The sequence below is a fragment of the Crocodylus siamensis genome, chromosome 1, assembly GCF_052110815.1.
Source record: "Crocodylus siamensis isolate JL-2025a chromosome 1, ASM5211081v1, whole genome shotgun sequence".
Taxonomy (NCBI): domain Eukaryota; kingdom Metazoa; phylum Chordata; order Crocodylia; family Crocodylidae; genus Crocodylus; species Crocodylus siamensis.
In genome coordinates, this window is record NC_143395.1 from 329657327 (window position 1) to 329679609 (window position 22283).

Consider the following 22283-nt stretch of genomic DNA (forward strand, 5'->3'; position numbering starts at 1 on the left):
CTCACTAATTTTGTATTTCTTATTTTCTTCATCCTAGTATAAGATATCTGAGGCTAGATTTGAAAAAAAAACCCAAAAAAACTAACATTCAAAACTAAAATCTATGCTTTGGATGTATAAAGTCAAATGAAAATGCTGGGTGGTCATTCCCCAACTGAAAAAAATGAGGAAAATCTTTATCGTGCAAGTATGACTTCTACTAGGTACAGTCAACATTTAAAGTTATCATTCTCAGCTAAGTACTATTCAGCAACACTTCTTCTGAAATACCCCATGTTCCCAAGTCTTCTTTTGGACCCTTGCACCACATCTTCTTGGGTCTTCTCCTCTGTTGACCCCCCCTTCTCCCAAGAGGAATTAGAAGTGAAAGAGAGATGTTAAAGCAGCTCCTTTATTTCTAGCAAAAGGATATTTTTTAGGGAATAATCATACAAAAAGTTTATTAAAATTCTGCAAAAAATGAATAAGAATGAAAGTTTTAAACTAGGTTCTATGAGGTTGGTGAAAAAACCACTCTAGCAACAAAGCAAAAAATCCAGAGGGAAAAGACTGAAGTTACACCTATGAAAGTGCCAGTTAGACATCAGATGGTGCAACAAAAGTTAGCTCTTGGTGCAAGTTTAAGTGATTATTTCCATCTGCTTTAGTAGCTTCAGGAAGCATCATAATAGATGTATTTTTTAATAGAACTGGTTCAAGAGCCCAAACCTTTAAAGATAGATAAGTTTCTAACTACCAGTTAAATGAAAGTTAGGAGCCTAGGTATATTTCTGTATTTAGATCTGGGTGAAAAATAAATCTAGATGTTGCTTTGGGCAATCAGTTTCCCAAGCAAAAGTATTAAATATGTTTTAAAAAAGTCTACAGTCTTATCTTGAATATATATATTCAAGTCACACACACACACACACACACACACACACACACTCTCTCTCTCTCTCTCTTTCTCTTTCTCTCTCTAGTATAAACGATATGAATGTGTGTGTGTGTGCATTGTGATAATTACAGATAACAAACTTACAGGGGTGCACCAATATATTGGTTGGCTATTGGACTGGCATTGATAAAAGGAGAAATGACATTATTGAGGGTTTTTTGGTCATTGTAGCCAATAACGATGTCCGTGTGCCTGGAGCACCCTGGCAAGCGTAGCCCACTCCCCACACCCGGTTGCCTGCCCAAACCCATGGTAGACTACAGGTCCCAGTAAGGAGCGGGAAGCGATGGGGGCACTGGGGACCAGCCACAGAGTAACACGCTTAGCAACAAAGAAACCACTAGTGGTTTGTGCTGCTGCTCCTGCTGCCATGGCAATATGTGCACATAGTAGAAACCTGAGCACTGAGGCCGCCATGGAGACACTGGGCTGTGCACGGGCAGGGTAAAGCACTGCATGAGGGACAGTGCACTCTGCTAGGCACCCAAGCACCATTGCAGAAATAGCTTCTCCTCAGTGGCCATGAGAACTTGGCTGTGTGGGGCCAGCTGGTGCTGAGGCAGTGACATGCTCTCCATACGTGCCCACCACTACTGTTAATGTGAAGATCTACCCTGCTCAAACCAGGATGGCAGCACAGGGTGCATAGGGAATGGGCTTGTGGGTAGGAGCCATGGGAGTGGGGTTAAGGTACATGGGAATAAGGTGGTCACCGGCTTCCTCATCAAGGGCTGGAGCAGGCAGATGGTACATATGTGTGTGTGGTATAAATGCAAAACAAATTTTAAAAGTTTGATTTATGTCTGTAATTTAAAACGCCTTGCACTATTACTAAATGTTGGTTATCAGATTGGCATCATCCGGTATGTTTGGGTAATCATTGGCTATCACTATTGGCCCAAAAAATCTTTATCGGTAGACCCCTACAAACCTAGTATTGCATGCTATACACTACATATAAATGTGTTAGAGTTCAGAGATTGACATAAAAAATAGCAGTGAAACATAGTGGTGTTTTTATAAAATAAGTTTATACACCTCAATATTTCTTTCATAATGGAATCTTCAGGGAAAAACACATTGAAATGCCCCAACCATCAGTAATATGTGGATTGTAAAGCTGCATGTTCATTGAGCTATGCAATCTGAGTCAAAACTAATACTTGTCTGTAATTATGTGGATCAGTTGCTGAACTTTCTATAAATATTGGAATAATTTGAGTAGTTTCTTCTGAAGAAATATGACTGGGATGCAGAAATAAGTTTATTATGTGTGAAGTGGGATTACAAACCACAGATGTAGCAAGTTTCTATAACTGTACATTAATTCCATTAAATTCAGTAGCTCTGTTTTGGTGACAAGTTTAACAGATGCTGGTATATGCTGTTGAATTTTGTTGAAAGACCACCACACTGTATTCTGAGCCTGTTTTTTCTTAGCATTTTACACAGTACATACTTATTTTTGCAGATGGAAACCAAATGATATTATTTAAATATACTTTGTGTAAATATGAATGATTACACTGTGGGTAAGACAATGAAGAATCAGGTTGTCCTTTTTGGGGGGTATATTTTTAAATTGGCTTTTCATGGCAATAAAATAAACATCTTTAAAATGTTTTATGTTTTAGAAGAAGCTCATGTTACCATTCCTTTCATTTTCGTCCATAGTCTATTAATATTTTGAAGAATTTTCTGAACGTTTTCTAGTCTTTTGAATAAAAGGAGTGTGTGTGTGTGTGTGTATGTGTGTAAACACACACACGTGCACATTTTTATTTTAATTTTTCTTACTGTTTATATCAAGCCTTGGTGCAAATATTTAGGTTGTTTGCATATCTGAGGGTCTTCACCTTTCAAAAGCTGTTGCTCATGCTACTTTTTAGTGTGATGTATCTTAATAATGCATTCTTGTCATCAAAAGATAAAGAAAATATCAACTGCAGACCTCATCTCACTGACTCCAGATTTTCAATTACAAACTTGCTCACTTGTCATTTTGTACACTTCTGCAGATGGGACCTCCATTAAGAATAGTTCCTGAGAGAAGGAAAGTCAAGAATCCAGGACTCCCAGAAGCTTATTTAGAGTGATTTCCTAAATAAACTATCTGAGGTACCTGTAGTACAGTCCTCATTTTCCACTTCTGGAAAGATGCTTAGTTAATCAATAAGGTGCAAATTAATCCTTTTGTTTACTTGTAATTTGACTGAACTAGTAGCGTATTTAAAGAAGTAAAAACAAAAAGAATTCACATATTAACTTTTCATTAACTGATGAAACTGTGAATAAAATATTTGATGAATATCAAAAACAACCATACAGCTGGTTAAACAGTTGAAAAATTATCCAGGATAATTTATTCAAAGATTTCTGAGGGAAAAAATTTAGATGTTCATAACTTTTCAGCTGGCTTTAATTTCTTTACTATTACTTTACTATTTACTATGCACTGAACATTTCAATTTTGACTATGCTGTTTTCAAAGAGAAGCTTCCAGATCATTAAAATCATACTAAATGTTATCATCTGAAGTTATTTCCTGGTGTGCTTCTGATAAATAATGCCTGTCCCTTTGAGAAAACAGCACAAATATAACTGGAATTTTTTTTTTTCTGCCTAGATTTGCTTCCCACAAAGTAATACACAAAACAAAGCAAGTATGATTCAAGGGAATGAGCCTACACGACATAATTCTTTCTGCCTTTGATTTGGAAATAAAATTGATTACAGAATTATGGATTTCAGATTCTATGATTAAATAAACCAGCATTTTAAGCATTCCTGTATACTAATAAACAGGGATTCTGGTTTTCTCTGATTAAAAACAACCAAACAATTTTGGGTTTAGAAAAGTAACCCAAAATCCATATTTTTCCATGATTAAAATGAAACACCACTAATATAGAGATATAGGGTTCATCAGTGGCAGGTCCTGTCAGACCAACCTGCTGGCCTTTTACGATCAGATCACCAGATCATTAGATGTGGGGGTAGCAGTGGACATAGTCTTCCTGAACTTCCGGAAGGCTTTCAACACTGTATCTCACCCTGTTCTCAATAAGAAACTGGGGGACTGTGGTGTAGACACCCACACAGTCAAATGGGTCGCCAACTGCCTGGAGGGCCACACCTAGAGGGTGGTAGTGGATGGGTCCTTCTCAACCTGGAAGGACGTGGGCAGTGGGGTTCTGCAGGGCTCGGTCCTCGGGCCCTCACTGTTCAACATCTTCATCAGCGATTTGGATGAGGGGGTAAAAAGCACCCTGTTCAGATTTGCTGATGACACTAAGATGTGGGGGGACGTGGGCACACTGGAAGGATGCAACAGGCTACAATCAGGCCTAGACAGGTTACAAGGGTGGGCGGACGAGAATAGGATGGGTTTCAACGCAGACAAGTGCAAGGTGATGCACCTCGGGAGGAACAACCGGCACCATACCTACAGGTTGGGGAACTCCCCTCTTGTCGGCATTGAGGTGGAAAAGGATCTGGGGGTCATCATTGACTCCAAGATAAACATGGGCCGGCAGTGTGGGGAGGCAGTTAGGAAGGCCAACCGCACCTTGTCATGCATCCACAGATGCATCTCAAGCAGGTCCAAAGAGGTGATCCTCCCCCTCTATGCGGCACTGGTCAGGCCACAGCTGGAGTACTGCATCCAGTTCTGGGTGCTGCACTTCAAGAGGGATGTCGGCAGCATGGAGAGGGTCCAGAGGAGGGCCACTCACATGATCAGGGGACAATAGGGCAGGCCCTATGAGGAGAGGCTACGGGACCTGAACCTGTTCAGCCTCCGAAAGAGAAGGCTGAGGGGGGATCTTGTGGCCTGTTATAAACTAGTCAGGGGGGATCAGCAGGCACTGGGGGAGTCATTGTTCCCCCGAGCACCGCCAGGAGTGACCAGGAATAACCGTCACAAGCTGGCAGAGGGTAGGTTTAGGTTAGATATCAGGAGGCACTACTTCACAGTCCGGGCGGCTAGGGTCTGGAACCAACTTCCAAGAGAAGTGGTGCAGGCTCCTACCCTGGGGGTGTTTAAGAGGAGGTTAGATGCACATCTTGCTGGGGTCATTTGAGCCCAGTATTCTTTCCTGCCATGGCAGGGGGTCGGACTAGATGATCTGCTCAGGTCCCTTCTGACCCTAGAAACTATGAAACTATATATAGTGGTTTTTCATTTTAATCATAGAAAATGTGATTACTTTTTTTATTCCCAGAATTGGAGATTTATTTTATCAGAGAAAACCAGCATCCCTGTTAAGAAGAGCCTAAAAAAGGCTATCTGTGATGACTGTAGGTGTAGTCGGGCTTGCTGCTACTGCCGTGAGCTCATTTTCCTACAGGCGGTGACAGGGTAGACCTTGGCTTTGGAACATCTGGTCTGCTGGGAAGTTGGTCTTATGTTTTCTCGCCTACCTGGGCTTACCCATGAGCATTCCCAGTCCCAATGGGATTTGTCCCATGTGCGGTGAGGTTCTAACCTGCAACAGCAATTCTTCTGGCCTCTGCCCTGGATCCTCAGCTGTCACTCCGCTCCAGGAATTATCAGAAGCTTTATGTGTGCAGGCCTTCGTCTGCCTCCTTTGCCTGCCTCCTTCTCAGGGTCACACCTGCAGTGTTCCTCCAGAACGTTTCGCACAACTTCCCTGCTGGGATGCTCAGCCACTCCTTTCTCTGCATTTTGCAGGGAATTGACTCCCCTCCAGGGCCAGAAATACCACAGAGCAGCTTCCCTCCTCCAATCTTGAGTGAGATGCTGCTCCAGAAGTGTGGTAGTTGCTTCTCTTCCCTTCTAGTCTCCAGCTGCAGCCCCACCAGCCTTCCATATTGTAAGTGTTGCTTGCTTTCACCTTCCCTGTCTGTTGCTGCTGGCTGCTTTTCTTTTCCTGACCTCCCCTGCCCAGGATGTAAGGCACCTCAGGGCTTTTGTTTCCTCTATGTCACTCCTTCACGCTATCTTAAAATAATAATTCAGTGGACCTGATATATTACTGTACTATTCCAAGTCTATACTGCTTTTAGCAGGATTGATTTCTAATCTGAATTACCTCAGCATAAACTTTCAGTAACATAGTTGTGATTTCAGCCAAGAACATACAATACTCCTGTGCATCCCCACTATAAATAGTGCTACAGTAAAAGACATGTTATCCAGCACTTTACAAACCAGCAGGATCTATTAACCATCATGCCAGTCGACATGGCAAAAGTGAAACTGGAAGTGCCTACTGTGCCACCTCCAGTTTTGCCAACCCCCCATGGGATGAGGCAAAGCAGCCTGTGCTGCCGAACCACCATGGCCTAGGGCATAGCAGCCTGTCCCCAGTGTGCCCGGGGTCCCCGTCTCTGTCCCCCGGAACCCTCACATGGTGGGAGAGGTGGTGGCTGGAACAGACAAAGATGGTAACCAGCACACTTGGTTATCCAGCACCCGCCATTCATCATGGGTGCTGGACAACAAAGCTTTTGCTGTATACTATTACCATATTGTGTATTACTTCTTAAGTACACAGTATGGTTTTAGTTGTTTTGTACAGTTCTGGGAGAATACACATCTACATTTAAGATGCCAAGTGCATTTTCTGTGGTGTTTGATTTTTTCTTTTAATTTTGTTGTGGACTCTGAACCCATTTTTCTTTTTGCTCTCCTGATCACATTAAGATTAGATTTTGAGTGATATTTCTTTCTTGCAATATATACTGATCCTTTCCATTGTCTATAATTACAATTACATCAAGTCTTATAAAGTGCATGAATATTTTGCAACGCCATGCAAAGTATGTGTGTGTGTGTGTGTGTGTGTGTGTGTGTGTGTATTCTACCCTAGAATCTTGTCTAAGTGGCTTTTCCTAGCAAAATAAGAGACTTAAGATAAACCCTGTTGATATGTTTTCAGTAAGAGCAAGACTGAGATCAAAACATTTTGAACTGCAATTCAAGTATGTATTCACCAGTTATTATCTAGTCAAAGGTAACAAAGTGGCAGTTCAGAAAAGATATAAGACTAATGTTCCTTAATTTGCTAATATATAATTTATAGCTAGATTTGGTTGGACAGATGTTGAGTTTAATTTATATCTTATACTACATCCTCTCTGTTGGTGAGGCATTTATCATCATAAAATCATAGAAAATTATGGTTGGAAGGGAACTTCTTCCTAATATCTAATCTAAACTTTCCTGGCTGCAACTTCAGACCATTGCTTCTTGTTCTGTCACCTGCCACCACTGAGAACAGTCTAAATCCACCCTCTTTTGAACCACCCTCTTTTGAACCAGTTCAGATATTTGAAGGCAAGTATTAAATCCTCTCTCAATCTTCTCTTCTGGAGACTAAATAAACCCAGTTGCCTCAGCCTCTTTTCATTGTCGCACCCCTAACGCCGGTACACCCTTGACCTGTGAGCCTGAGTCGGCATGACGAGCTTGGCGCGAGGAGGGGGATTTATGACCGGGCAGGTGGGTGATAACAGTGAGCAGGAGTCAGTATGATTTAAACACAGCGTGGTGGTTACACAGAAAAGTTTATTTTACTTACGCTACTGATGGCTTGCAGCGTAGGCAGAGGAGTTGATTTATTCAGTTACAGCATGCAGATATCATGTTACCCAGCATTTACAGGGTGGGTAAGAGAGTTGTTTGTTACAGATTCTGAGTGATTCACATAAGCCGTTGCAGTCTTCAGATTACCGAGAGCTCTTGATAAGAAAGATAACACCAGAGATAGAGAGATAGATGGGCCGGCAAGATGGGGATACGCCAGAAAAAAAACAAAACGTAGGCGGAGAGAAATATTCATGCACGATCTGTTCTTCTTGAGTGTATACACACTTCTCCCCTTTGGGCGGAAGTTCTTTCAAAGTTATATTTGCCAAAGTGACCAATTACTGTACACTAGCCATAAATAATTAATGAGTTGGCACTTGTGCTTTCTTTGTTTGCTCACGTTTCAGAAAAAAAGGGGGGTTATTTTTACTTGGGTGGTACTGGTCCTGTTTGGTCACAGGATGGCATGCATAGTATATTATTTAATTTTACAACTTTACTAAAGTCAACTAATCTCGTTACTATAGGTACTTTATCTTTCATGCTGGGCTGTCAAGGTCAGTTTCTCTCTCTTGTATGAGAAGCTCAAGCGATTTGAAATGAGGCACAGATAGGGGTGTGTATATGCAACACTGTTAATACAGAGGGATAAATTACAATTACAGAGTTTGTTGTGTTAGCTTCTGACCTTTTGCCATCGGCATCTGAAATCAAAGACTTTGATCTTTGACATTCATAAGCAGAGATACTAGTTTTCTGTAATAGAAAAAAATCCCCAATTTTCAGATTAAAAGAAGCAACACAAAACCCACATTTTTTCTGTAATTAAAATGAAATACTGCTAATATACATGTATATACATAGTGGCTTTAGCACATCAAGGAAAGTAATTATTCTGCTTTGTTCTGCACTGGTGAGGCCACTTCTGGAAGACTGTGTCCAGTTTTGGATACCCCACTACAGAAAAGATGTGGACAAGTTGGAGAGAGCCCAACAGAGAGCAACAACATTGATTCAGGGGTTGGAGCACATGACTTATGAGCAGGGCACATGACTTATGAGCAGGGATCCTGGTTCTCTCTGATAAAAAACAAAAACAAATCCAATTTTCACAATAAAAAAAGTAACCCAAACCCCACTTTTTTCCATGGTTAAAATGAAACATCTCTCTCTATATATCTGTATCTGTATATCTATATAGATTGATAAAGCAAAAGCTTTGTTATTATCCAGCACTCATGGGGAATGTGGGGTGCCAGATAATCAAATATGCTAGTTACCTGAGAGACCTGAACAGTCATCTTTGCCTGTTTGGGCTGCTAGCTCTCCCACCGCATCTGGTGTGCCGCCACCCCTCCTGCTGCGTCATTGCCATCCTGCTGCATCAGTGTGCCAGGGGACAGGGATGGGGGGCCCACAGGCTGCTATGCCCCAGGCTGTGGTGGCTCACAGTGCAGGTTGCTTTGACCTGGACTCTGGGGGCTCAGCAAAACTGGAAGTGCCATGGTGGGCACTTCCAGTTGCACTTTTACCTTACAAGCCGGCATGCTGATTAATACAGCATGCCAGTTTGTAAGGTGCTAGATAATGTGGCTTTTATTGTACATAGAGAGAGAGAGAGAGTGATGTTTCATATTAATCACAGAAAAATGTGGGGTTTTGGTTACTCTTTTTAAGCTGAAGGGTTTTTTTTGTTTTTTATCAGAGAAAACCAGGATCCTTGCTCATAAGTCATGTGCCCTAACCCCAAACCATTTTTGTTGCTCTCTGTTGGGCTCTCTCCAACTTGCCCACATCTTTTCTGTAGTGGGGTGCCCAAAAATGGACACAGACACACACACACACGTATATATATACACACACATATATATAGAGAGAGAGAGAGGGGTGTTTCATTTTAATCACAGAAAAATGTGGGTTGTGGGTTACTTTTTAAAATCACAATATATATGTTTTATTTTGTTGTTTTCTTCTTTCTTTTTTTTATCAGAGAAGACCAGAGTCCCTGCCTATCAGTCAACTCCCTCAGCACCCTCAGATGCATTACACCTTGCCCCATGGACTTGTACATGTCCAACTTTTCTAAATAATCCCTAACCTCTTCTTTCACCAGTGAGGGCTGCTCACCTCCTCCCCAAACTGTGCTGCCTGGTGCGGTAGTCTGGGAGCTGACCTTGCCCGTAAAGACCAAGGTAAAAAAGGCATTGAGTACTTTAGCCTTTTCCTCATCATCCATCGCTCAGTTGCCTCCTCATTCAGTAATCAACCCCACACTTTCCCTGACCTTTCTCTTGTTGTTGGCATACTTGTAGAAACAGTTCTTGTTACCCTTTATGTCTCTTGCTAGCTGCAACTCCAATTACACTTTGGCCTTCCTGACTTCACCCCTACAAGCCCAAACAGTATTTTTATACTCCTCCCAAGTTGCTTGTCCAAGTTTCTACTTCATGTAAGCTTCCTTTGTGTGTTTAAGCTCACCAAAGAGTTCTCTGCTAAGCCAAGCTGATCGCTTGCTACATTTGCTATTCTTCCTGCATATGGAGATGGTTTGTTCCCATGCCCTTAGTAAGGATTCTTTAAAGTACAACCAGTTCTCCTGGACTCCTTTTTCTCTCAGCCTGGCCTCCCAAATGATCCTGCCCATCAGTCCCCTGAGGAAATCTAAGTCTTCTTTTATGAAATTCCTTGACTGTGCAAGAACTTCCAATTTTTCTTGCTTTTTTCCCAGGCTCTGTGCATTTGTGTACAGACATCTGAGGTGACTAGCCAATTGCCCTTCTTTCTCAGGAAGAATGAGGCCTGCCCTGTTTCCCTTTCTGCTTCCACTTTCTCCAGGTCCTGCACTTCCCCATTTACTTCAGGCCTTTGTTCTCCATCCCTCTGCAAACCTAGTTTAAAGCCTTCCTCACTAGGTTAGCGAGCCTGTTGGAAAAGATGCTTTCTCCTGTTTCATCAGGTGAATCCCATCTCTTCATAGAAATCCTTCTTGAAACAACATTTCATGGTTCAGATAGCCAAATCTGTGCTGGTGATGGCACCTGCACAGCCATGCATTGGTCTGCAGGATCTGCCCGCTCCTGCCAGGACCATTGCCCTTGACCAGGAGGACTGAGGAGAACACAACCTGTGCCCCTGTCCCCTTCATGCTTGCACTCAGATCCATGTAAACACTCTTGATTTTCTTAGGGTCACCCTTGGCACTACAAATGGATGAGCAGCATGGGCTAGTAGTCAGAGGGCCAAACGAGTTTCAGTAAACATCCTGTGACATCTTGGATCTGGGTTCCAGGCAATAATATACTCTTGAAATTCTATATTGATGAACATTGTGATTTTACAATACTTCCTTTGTAGCATTGTGATAGATGACTTCATTTGGGCTTCAGATGAACTTTAGCTCACTCTTACCTTTTTTTTCAGGTATTGTATTGACATCAAAGGAATTCATCAATCTTATAAAGACACTTACAACTAAGTTACTTGTTGTATTATATGTTACTTATGATTTCTTTAAATATTTTGGTAATGGACATGCTAAGCATAAATGTTTCAAATGGGACTTTCAGCCATTTCAGTGATAACTTTTAGATTTAAAAACAAACAAAAAACCCTATTCTTTAGAGAAAAAGACTATTCTGGCTTACAAGCAGCCCCCTAACCTCAGTCAACATCTTCTCTGCAACTAACTATTTAAATCCAATTCTCACCAAGCCACCAAGCCTTGCCACAGACCCAGACCCAACACATCTACCTTCATAAAGACAGACTAGGCTGAACCACACAAATGATAATCTCAGGAGTTCAATCACTTGGTCCTACACCAATGTCATATATTCCACCACTTGCTTACACTTCCCCTCTACAGTCTATCGTGGAAGGACAGGGGAATCCTGAAAAGAATAAACAGATACAGATTCAATGTCAGTTCTAGACACATAGAAAAGCCTTTGGCGGAAGACTTTAACCTCCTTGGATAGTCTATCCCTGACCCCAAACAAACAAACAACACTTCCCTGCCCTTCCACCCCTTGTAAAACAAACAACATATTTAAAAAATAACTTGAATGTGAAATTGAAGATCCAGTAATAATCCACAGATTGTGGTGCAATTAGTTTGGTCTCAGCAGGGATTTATCCCATTACCTGAACCAGCTGTTAATCATAGTGTACCTCCAGTTGTTAACAGCTTACTTCACCTCAAATTAACTAATCAATCCACTTACTACTTGTCTTGGCAGCATCCCCTCCCCTTGTCTCTTTTCTTTCCATATAAAATCCTCTTTTTTACATAGTCTGTTCCTACCATCTGACAAAATAGGTTGTTGTCTATGAAAACTCATGCCTCTGAACCATTTAGTCTCCAAGATACCACCCTGCCCTACCATCTGCCTTCCTTCAGACTAATGTAGCTAGATTTCTCTGTACTAGGCAAGCAGGAATTATAGTACTTTGGTGTGACTAATAAATCTCTACAACTCAGTATTCAGTGGTAATCTATTGACATTTTCTGACAGGATCTCTTCATGCCTTAATGTTAATTAAGAATTGCACATGCAGGTGCAGCTATTGTTCGCGTATGAAAATGGGTATGAAAATGAGAGTATTATTTCTTATCCAATTACTTTTTAAAGAGTTTTTTCTTCAAATGAAGCAAGAAAAGCAATAACCACCATTATTCATGTTGAATAACATTACATTCTGAAAGTAGTGTCAAATAATTTAATGGGAATCTTTGTTGTGTAAGTTACTGCTCAACATGACAAAGAGTACCAGAATCTTCAAATTTCTGTAGACAGAGGCATGAAACTGAACTAAAGGGATTGTAATTGAACATGTTATTTTCTGGGGGGTAAAAACAAACCTAGAAACAAAAGGAACAAAACCCCCCCTTTCTTATGACATTAAATCTTTGCTGAAATAAAGCAGAATTTTCTGGAGGTAAAATTGAAAATGAAAGCACAAAACAATCTAATTAATTGATCTTAACATGCACTCAATAGTAGACCTGTCTAACTTCTAAACAAAATGTCTATTTGCAAAGCAGAACATATTTTCTGCTAGATATCTTTCTAGTATAGTCTGCCCCCCTCCCCCCAATTCTCATTAGTTTTACTGTAATGGTATGGATTTGGATTATAGCTTTAGCAATTTACCCCTGACATACTAAGAGGGTTTCTTTTTCTATTTTAATTTGGTCATCTATGTATTCACTTGAATAATCTAAATGAACCATGTGATGGATTTTATTATATTGGGATTTGATATTTGAATAATTTTTCTGCTAAAACTGCTTAGTCTTTTGTCATCTTTTATCACAAACTCTCCCAACATATTCTGTTTTATTTGTTTAATTTTGTGGAATGTAGTAACTTCTAATTTTATTTTATTTTATTGATGCACACATTTTATTCTTTTTTCAAACAAAGTAAATCTCTTGTATTGTGTGGAATACTTTTTAATGTTGATTCTTTTTTGCTTGATTTTTCCTACATTTTTGTTTCACGTGTTATATATTACTGGTCTGGAGTATCTTATGATAGAATATGCATGCCTTAGATACCCAGTCACCATTTTAAACAGTTATTCACCATTTTAAACAGCCAGCACCGGGGATCCTGGTTTTCTCTGATTAAAAAGAAATCCCCAATTTCAGATTTAAAAAAGTAATGCAAAATCCACATTTTTACAAGATCAAACTGAAACACCAATGTGTGTGTGTGTGCGTGTGTGTGTGTGTGTGTGTGTGTATATATGGATATATAGTAGGGATGAGGGGACAGACACTGCCCCTTGCCCCCATTGTCTATGTCTGTCCCTTATAACTAAATACAATAATAAAATAATCTAACTCTAAAAAGTGAGCCTTGCTGGGTGATGGTCAGGGATCCTGGTTTTCTCTGAAAAAAAAAAATCCCAAATTTTCAAATTAAAAAAGTAATACAAAATCCACATTTTTCCATGATCAAAATGAAACAGATATGAGAGGATTGAGAGACTTTGTGGCAATTTTGAAGATTGGGAAAACCTGTGCCCTGTTTTCCAGACAGCCAGATTAGGTTAAGTGACTGCAGGGAGAGGAGTCAAGGGTCATATTAACCCAAGTACAAGGCTAGAAGGGCAGTTAGGCCAGATGCCCATGAATGCTGGAGGTCTGCAGGGAGCAATATGCAAACAGACAGGCATATGACACCTTACTTTCCCCTAGGTGTCACAGTTGCCCTGAGTGGAATACACCCCATCATATAACCTAAATCCATGTTAGTTCTGTTCTCATGGTATCAACAAAATATGAACTATATAATACATGTACACATTTCTGATGTCACAGCAAGTTAAAATACCAAGATACTTTGATGGTGTGGCCAAGTATTCAGATGACTACCTCCAAATAGCTCTAAATATTTGAAGGACTTGTGTTCCCTGAGGATCCTGGTTTTCTCTGATAAAAAAAAAAATCCCAATTTTTGGATTACAAAAGTAACACCAAATCCACATTTTTCCACGATTAAAATGAAACAACACTAATATATAGATATATCTACTAATATCTACTACTAATATATCTATATATTAGTGGTATTTTATTTTAATCATGGAAAAATGTGGATTTGGGGTTCCTTTTTTTAATCCAAAAATTGGGGATATTTTTTTAAATCAGAGAAAACCGGGATCCCAGCTAATAAAGGCCCTATGCTTCTAAATTCTTACTTCCACTCATAGTGAGAACTGACAGGTTTAACAGCTACATTTCTGACTCATATCTAAACTCACTCTGAGGATAGGGCCCTAAACTGCTTGTGTTCCTGGAGGAGTTAAATCCATCAGGTATGCTCCATGGCTGTTTTATGCACAGCATCAGGACTGAGGCCAGTACAAATCGGAGCCACATTCTCTCAGGAATTATAGTCCTGCAACCATTTACCTTTCTGCATATTACAAAAAAGACTCCCCAGTAAGACAAGTCCATTCTCAGCCTGACAATTCAAACATTCCCTTTTCCCCAAAATTCTCTAATCAGGTAAATGTAATTTGACCTTTTTTTTAACCTGGGCTGCTATGCAGCCAAAATTCAAGCAAGATTCTACTTCTGCTTTTATCATGGTTATAGAAGTCATCTCAGTGTGGTAAACGCTAAATTCTGCCCTTAGGATTTTTCCTTTTTCCTTTTCCTTCAATGACCATAACATATAAAATTATATAATATAAAATATGTGCATTGCTTGGGAAAAGGGACCATAATCCTCATGTACTCTTCTGCTCTCACAAGCATCCCAATATTGAAACCATATCCTTTAAAAATGTAAATGTTTTGTTGCTACTACTTCCTATAGATGTGTGTATAAATGTAAGATAAACATCTTAAAGGCACATTGATCATACAATGGCAATGAGTGCATTTGACATTATAACAGTTTGTTACTTGATTATAAGTAAGTGTGTGACCTTGCCAGTGTGTCATGATTTATATGCAGTTACATCCTTTAAGGCATTATATGCCAGAATTAAATTGATGAATTCCAAGAATGTTAAGGCTCTGCTGCCTTCCTGTATTTTTCTTAATTAAAAAAAAGCAGAGGTTTAGGTTCTTTAGTAGAGTGAATATAATCATCCTGAATATTATTTGTGTTCCCAAGGGGATGGGTTGGGGTTCACTGGACAACCATATTTAAAAAAAAAAAATTGTCTGGGTGTTGGCATGCACTGAATCAACATACTCTACCTAGATTTTTCTAAATTCACCATTCAGTACCCATTCTTGGAATTCTCTATTCACCAGATATAATCCCCTGACAGCACTGAAACTTAGGATGGCTTATGTTTCTACCACAATATTTAATACAGATATTAGGCTCTAAACTAGGTAAATCTCCCAAAATATTTTGAGCCAATTAACCTATGATATGCCTAAGAATGAAACATAGTTAATTCATTTATTTTTGTAAGACATTATCATTTTTAGCTTTACAATAATTCAGAAAAAAAGCAGCAAGGAAGGGAATGGCCAACCGTTCCCATTTTGTTCAGGGTCTTGAGAAGGATGGAATTAGTCTATTTTGTTACCTAATAGTCCATCTTGATGCCTAATATGTGTAATAGTATTTAACCCTTTGTCTATAGCTAAAATAGCTACAGTATTGTTGAATTATTGTAATCTTGACTTCCTCTGCCTTTGCTACCACAGTATTCCTAGTGGCTGTTTCATTATAAAGCCCCTAATAAAGCATTCATCTTTTTGCTCTTCCAGAGACACTTGCGTAGAATCTTAAATTTGCAAAACATTTTTTAATTTTTTGAATTAAAGATGTGGCATTTTGACTAAACTAAATTTGCCTTGAGAAATGTTTGCCATAGAAAATGTTAACATTTATGATAAGTCAGCAATCCAACTGACAGATGTCATCCATTTGGCATCCAGTTATTGGCTGCTCTTGTGCTGGAAGGAAGTGGACTCCTGTTTATATATATATATATATAAACTCTGCTGGTTTTTGAGCCAGAATGTGTATGTGTATATGTGTGTGTGTGTGTGTGTGCGCGTGCATATAATTGGGTAGTTAAGTTTAAAATATATCCATAGTTATATAGATCTACCTCTATCTATCTACGATGGCAACCCCCTGCCAAAAGGAATATTTCCAGGGGGAAGGGGAAAGACTTCTGGTGGCAAAGGTCAGGGTTTAGGGGCTGGGATGTCTGGTCCCAAGATGGCAACACAGGGGCGGGGCAATTGTCCAGGGGTGGGACTACTCATACAGCCATCAACAGCTCACCAAAACTCATTAAACAGCCCCCTACCTGTAGCATGGGCAGATTTTGCATCCAGAATAAGATATTTAATTTAGATAGATAGGGTTGGAAAGGTCCTCAGGAGGCCATCTAGTTCAACTCTCTATGCAAAGTGAGACCATCCCCAAGTAGATCATCCCAGCCAAGGTTTTTTTACCTATATCTTAAAAACCTCCAAGGATGGAGATTCCACAGTCTTTCTTGGTTACCTCTTCCGGTGCTTTACTACTTGCTTAGTGAGGAAGTTTTTCTTGATACCTAACCAAAACTTCTATTGCTGCAATTTGAGACCATTGCTCAGAAGGGCATAGGCTAGAACGCACTCTGGGTGAGGGGGACCCAGGATCCCCAGTTTCCCTTGTGAGTGTCCTTACCACTCACACATTTCAGGGAAAATATGGAAAGTCTCTCTCCTTCCTACTGTGGTAGTTCACCCATGTCAAAAATTTGAATTGCATTCTACAAGAGAAGAAACCAGATGGAACCAATGGTCTGAAAGCTTTTGAAGTTGGAACAGGCAATGATGCATGAAGCATAAAGTGAAGATGATGAAGATTATGACAAAAGATTATAAAAAAAATAAAACAATCAAATTAATCTTCTGCAGTAAAGTGCAGGTTCAATTAGTTTCTATGATACTATGACTTCATTATGCTGACAAATGAAAGAGAATTTTTGTCCTGATTCTCCTGTGGATAAGGGATAGGGCTTAGAAACCCAACCCTCCAACATCCCAGGCAAATATTCTATTCAATGAGCTATGGGCCACTGTCCCTATTCTATTCCTGAGACTAGTCAGAGATTCTGGATAACTCCATTTTCAGAAATCTAAGTATACATGTCCACAAAAGGAACACGTATGTGCACAAACCTATGGAAATGATGATTTCACATTTTCTGTGGAAATGAAAATTTGAGACAGTTTCCATGAAACATAATGTTTCCTGCAATTTTTGGTAGAATTGTTTGGGGGAGGAGAGGGGGAACTTACTGAAAATAATGTGGTGGCTCTCTAGTGGGAACCAGCAGTCATCATAGCTGCCAGCATCCAGAAAGAGAGCCAAGATGGTGGCCACTTCTACCTTCCTCTGCTCTCTCCACAAGTTGGCAGTGAGGAGCAGGGCTGCCTGAAGGGGAGCCTGGTGATGGGTGCCATGATCGGCTTGCAAAATCAACTACTTGCCTCCTTGCTTCCATATATAGGGACCAAACAGGTCCAGAACAGGTCTACAAACTGAAGAATAGAATACTCCTACACACATAAATACTAACAATGCCCAGTAAACAACCAAAATATCACCAGTTATATGGACAGGAAAGAACAGCATGTTACCCAGGGGTCCTGATTTTCTCTTATTTAAAAAAAAAAAATTCCCGATTTTCAGTTACCTCCCCCCATCCATATTTTCCCATGATTAAAATGAAACCCACTAATATACAAATATATATGTAGTGGTGTTTTATTTTAATCATGGGAAAATATGGATTTGGGGTTATTTTTTTTAACCAAAAATTGGGGATAGTTTTTTATCAGAGAAAACCAGCATCCCTGATGCTAACCTTTGTGGTCAAAATTGTTACCTTACAACACTTTTTAAAATAGTTATCCATTGGCTTAAGCTACATCAAACAAAAAACATAGAGCAGATTTCATCATCTTCAAGGGCATTATCATTGATATAGATGTCCTACAAGACTAGTGGAAGTTGTTCTCAAGAATGTAGGGTTTAAACTATTCTACGCATACCAGTGATAGGATCTTGACAGTAACTGAAAAGTTGAGCTCTTTGAAAATGACAGTCAAAGGTTAGAATCCTAGCTAACCTCCGGTTATGTTTCAAATCCAATTTTCTTCTAGTTGTCTGTGGCTGCATCTAAACAAGTTCAGTACCTCATTACTTACTGCACAGTTGCTCATTACTACTGTGCAGTAGTGTTACATGACACTGCACAGCAGTAACGAGCTACTGTGCTGTCAGTATCACCAAACAGCCATTGGTGACAGACAGCTTGGATGAGGGATAATGAAGAGGGCTGAGAAAGAGGTGGTGGAGCTGAGCAGCAGGGCAGAACAATTGCTTCAGAAGTTCCCAGAAGACAGCCCCACCAGATGGGAGCTGCAAGCAGCTGCATCCCAGCCCATCACAGAGGGAGCCACAGTGCCAGTGCACAGGCTGGTGCATGGAGGATCCAGGAGAGGACAGGACCCCACCCACGGCATGGGACAGTATGGGTCTCCAACCCCCTACATGAGGCAGGGGGGCAATGCACAGGTTGGTGCACAGAGGGTCTGGGAGTGGATGAGACTCCACCTACTGCACAGGGCAATGTGGGTCTCCAACCTCCCTGCATGAAGCATGGGCGACGGTGCACAGGTTGGTGCATAAAGGGTCCAGAAGCAGATGGGACCTCAGTAGCTGCACAAGGCAGTACAGGTCTCCAACCCTGCACGAGGCAGGGGCAGAGCCATTGGTATACAGGGTGGCATACACAGCCATATAGCTGAGGGGATCATGGCAGCTGCATGAGGCAGCATGGGTCTCCAATCTTGCACGAGGCAGGAAAAAAGGGCCCACAGTGCACAGGACAGTTCACGGTGTGGGGAGCAGGCCAACAGACTGGATGAGCTGCACAGGACTGTTGGGGCCTCCTTTCAGAGGGGGAAAATTCCTTGCCCCTCGAAGATGAGTCAGGCCCTGTCAGCCCCACTGGGAATTGCGCATCCACCTGGCAAGGGTTTCCTACAGGGAAGGAAGGCCCACCATACTAGGGTGATAGAAGGGAAACCTCTGATGGGAGGGGGACATTTCACCCTGGGATATAGCAGGGAATCCAGGGGCCCTGCTTGCTATGGGGGGGGGGGGGAATGTTCCTAGGTTAAGGGGCCCTGTCAGTTGAGTAGCCTGAATGGAGTTCAGGGTGCTGTATGGGGTTAAGGGGTTCCTTGCCAAGTTGTCATTTCTTTGTTGGACACAGCTGTGTGCCTCAGTTGCCTCCTGTTCTTTTCCCTGATCTATGTTGTTGGTATCCCTGGGGTAACCTCTGCACCTTTCATTTTGTATTAGGAAAGTATTACAACCTGCCTCGTGTTTTATATATAGCGTTTTATGCAAAGGTATTGTATGTCATGTAATCTCTTATACTGATTTTTCACTATTGACCCATCACTGCTACTTGTTTGGTTATTGACCCTGTCAACTAGATCCCTGTTTATCCTTGGGAATCCCTTCCCCCTCAGGCCTGTAGGGCACCATAGAAGGGGCAGGGCTTCAGTCTAACCTGAAGGCCACAGGGAACCAGGCCTATGTATGGGTTTGGGATTTAATTAGAGTGTGTTTGGGTGAATCAATAACTGTAATATATAGAACTAACACAGAACAAAGAGACAGGACACACAATAAATCTTAAAAATATACAAGTTTAATATTAACAAAGAATTTACAACTACAATCAACAGCACACACACACACATATATAAAGATACTGTGTGTGTGTGTGTATATATATATACACATACATACATACATATAGATATATAGATCTCTCTCTCTCTCTCTCTCTCTATATATATATATATATATATATATATCTGAGGGTTGTGCTCAACTGGAAGAAAGGTATAAAGGCTGGGTCCTCTATCCAGTGCAAACAATTAGGTTTCTGCTTTTTTAAAGTTAAAGAAAAAAAAATCTGAATGTTCTCATAGTATTTTGTCAGCCTGACACTCTCTAATTGACAGTGGCCACATCTACACAAGCCACTAACTGCGCAGTTGTTACTGTGAAGTCATTTGGTACTTACATATATGTAAACTGGGTGGTACACAGAAGGGTACCCCCCTCTCCAAATAAAGGGATGGTCAGTGGCTGCAGGTATGCTGTGGGAGGCATGGCTGCCTAATTGTATGCAGTTTCCATCCTCTTCCTACAGAGTAAAGAGACAGAGCATGCAATAAATGTTAAATATGTACAGGTTTAATATTAACAAAGAATTTACAACTACAATAATTGACACACACATATATAAAGATACTGTAACATCTGGATGGCAGGTGTCAGCCCCCGAGGTCACGTTCGCGAGTACATGCAGTCTCGGGAGACTGTTGATTAATTTTGATTAATTAACTGCTGCAGTGAACAGGGCTCTGGGAGCAGTTTATCAGGGGGTATTCAGTCCCAAGAGTTGGTCTCCAGCATTCATTAGTTCAAACTGGGACTTCTGCACCTTTAACAATGAAGTTTCAAGGCTCTATATTGATTGTTTCCTCTCATTAGTCTGTGGTTTCATAGGTGTTAATTCTTGCTCATTAACTCATCATTGTAGCTAGCTACTGTGTTAGGCAATCAATCCTGCTTCACTCAGGGATGACTGTGTAACCATCCAGCAGCCACCAAGGGGGATGTCCCACGAGGTCAATGCCCCCTGGATTGAGTAAGACTGAGAATTGGGGAGTCACCAAAGTCTGCCAGAGAGGGATAAAAGGCAGTAAAGAATGACCCCCAATGGCACCCTCTTTGATCTGACCACCATCCTGCTGGTCCAGGCAGAAAGACCAGCCAGCGACCCCCTTCTCAAGCAACATTGCAATGAAAGAAGCCTCGACTGGCCATTGACAGTGGACTCCAGTGCTTGGGGATAGGTATATCTTGACACCAGTGCTTAGTATTCATAGCTAGCTACTGTGAGTGTGTGTGTTTTTGAGGGGATCAGCTCCAAGGTGTATGATCTGACTTTTGCACTTGGCTAATAAACTAGAATTTTATGATTATCCTGTGAGTTGGTCCTTTATAGCTAACATTGCGGCCATAGCAGGGGCTAGCAGGCTTACAGTTTTCACCCACCTCTGCCCTAAGATGAACACAGTCAGTTGCACAAGCACCCATATCATGAGTTTTGTCTGTCAGCAGCAAGGGGTACAGAGCCCCAGAACCCTCCCTGCACCTATTTCCTTGACAGCTGGCCTTTATATAGACACAGTGTCACCCATGTCATGAGTTTAGCTTGTCCGCAGCTTGAGGTACAGTTTTCCCCAAACCCCTGTACCTATTTCCTTGAAACTTGGCATGCTTTGTGGCTTCAGCAGGGGCTAGCATGCCTGCAGTTTTGACCCCACTGTGGCTTAACACATACACATGCCATGAGTTTTGCTTTCAAGATTGTGGGGTGCAGTTTCTCTGAACCGCCTGAACCTATCTCCTTGAAACTTGGTGGAACCCATGCCCATAGAAGTGGATACCATTCTTTCAAGTTTCATCCAAAGCAAGCCAGAAATGCCAAAGTTATAGACTGTTTTGACCTTCCCCATTACATTCTATGGGCAAAACGGAACACTGCCATTTCGCACAGCCCTGCTAGACAGCCTATCTGCTTTTAGAGATGTGATACATATTGTGTGCATTGGACCCAAGCTTCCTGGAAATTCAGTTAACCCGTGCTGCCCATCTTGACCCCTTATAATGCAAATATCTATACCTATAAGCTAATTCCTGCAAAAACAGACCATTAAATACCATTTTCAAGCCAACACTAATCAATGTAATTCATGAATTACTAAAGTGAAAACTTCTACTCTTCCATAATACACCAACTTTCCTGGGTTTTTAAATAAATTAATTCTTAATACTCTTTGGAAGAAATTATTTGATTTGCCTAATTTTTAAAAGATGATTACCCCTAGATCCAAAATGCATGATTTTGCAACAGTCGCCAGGATCTGAAGTTTGAAGTGAAAAAATATCTAAATTTTCACTGAGGGTATCAAATATATTTTTTTGTACCCATTTCAAGATAAACATCAAGTACATTTAGCATAATTTTGTTTGTTTTTTACTACTGTTGAAATATCATTAGTCAGACACAGTAATGTTGGTTTACACCAGCTAAGCATTTTGACCCAGCTTTTTAAAATTTATTTGACTATTTGGCAAATGTATATTTCCCTTCATCATTTTTACTTCTCTGTTGTAGCAACATCATTATTTACATCGACTAAAACCCTACGACTAG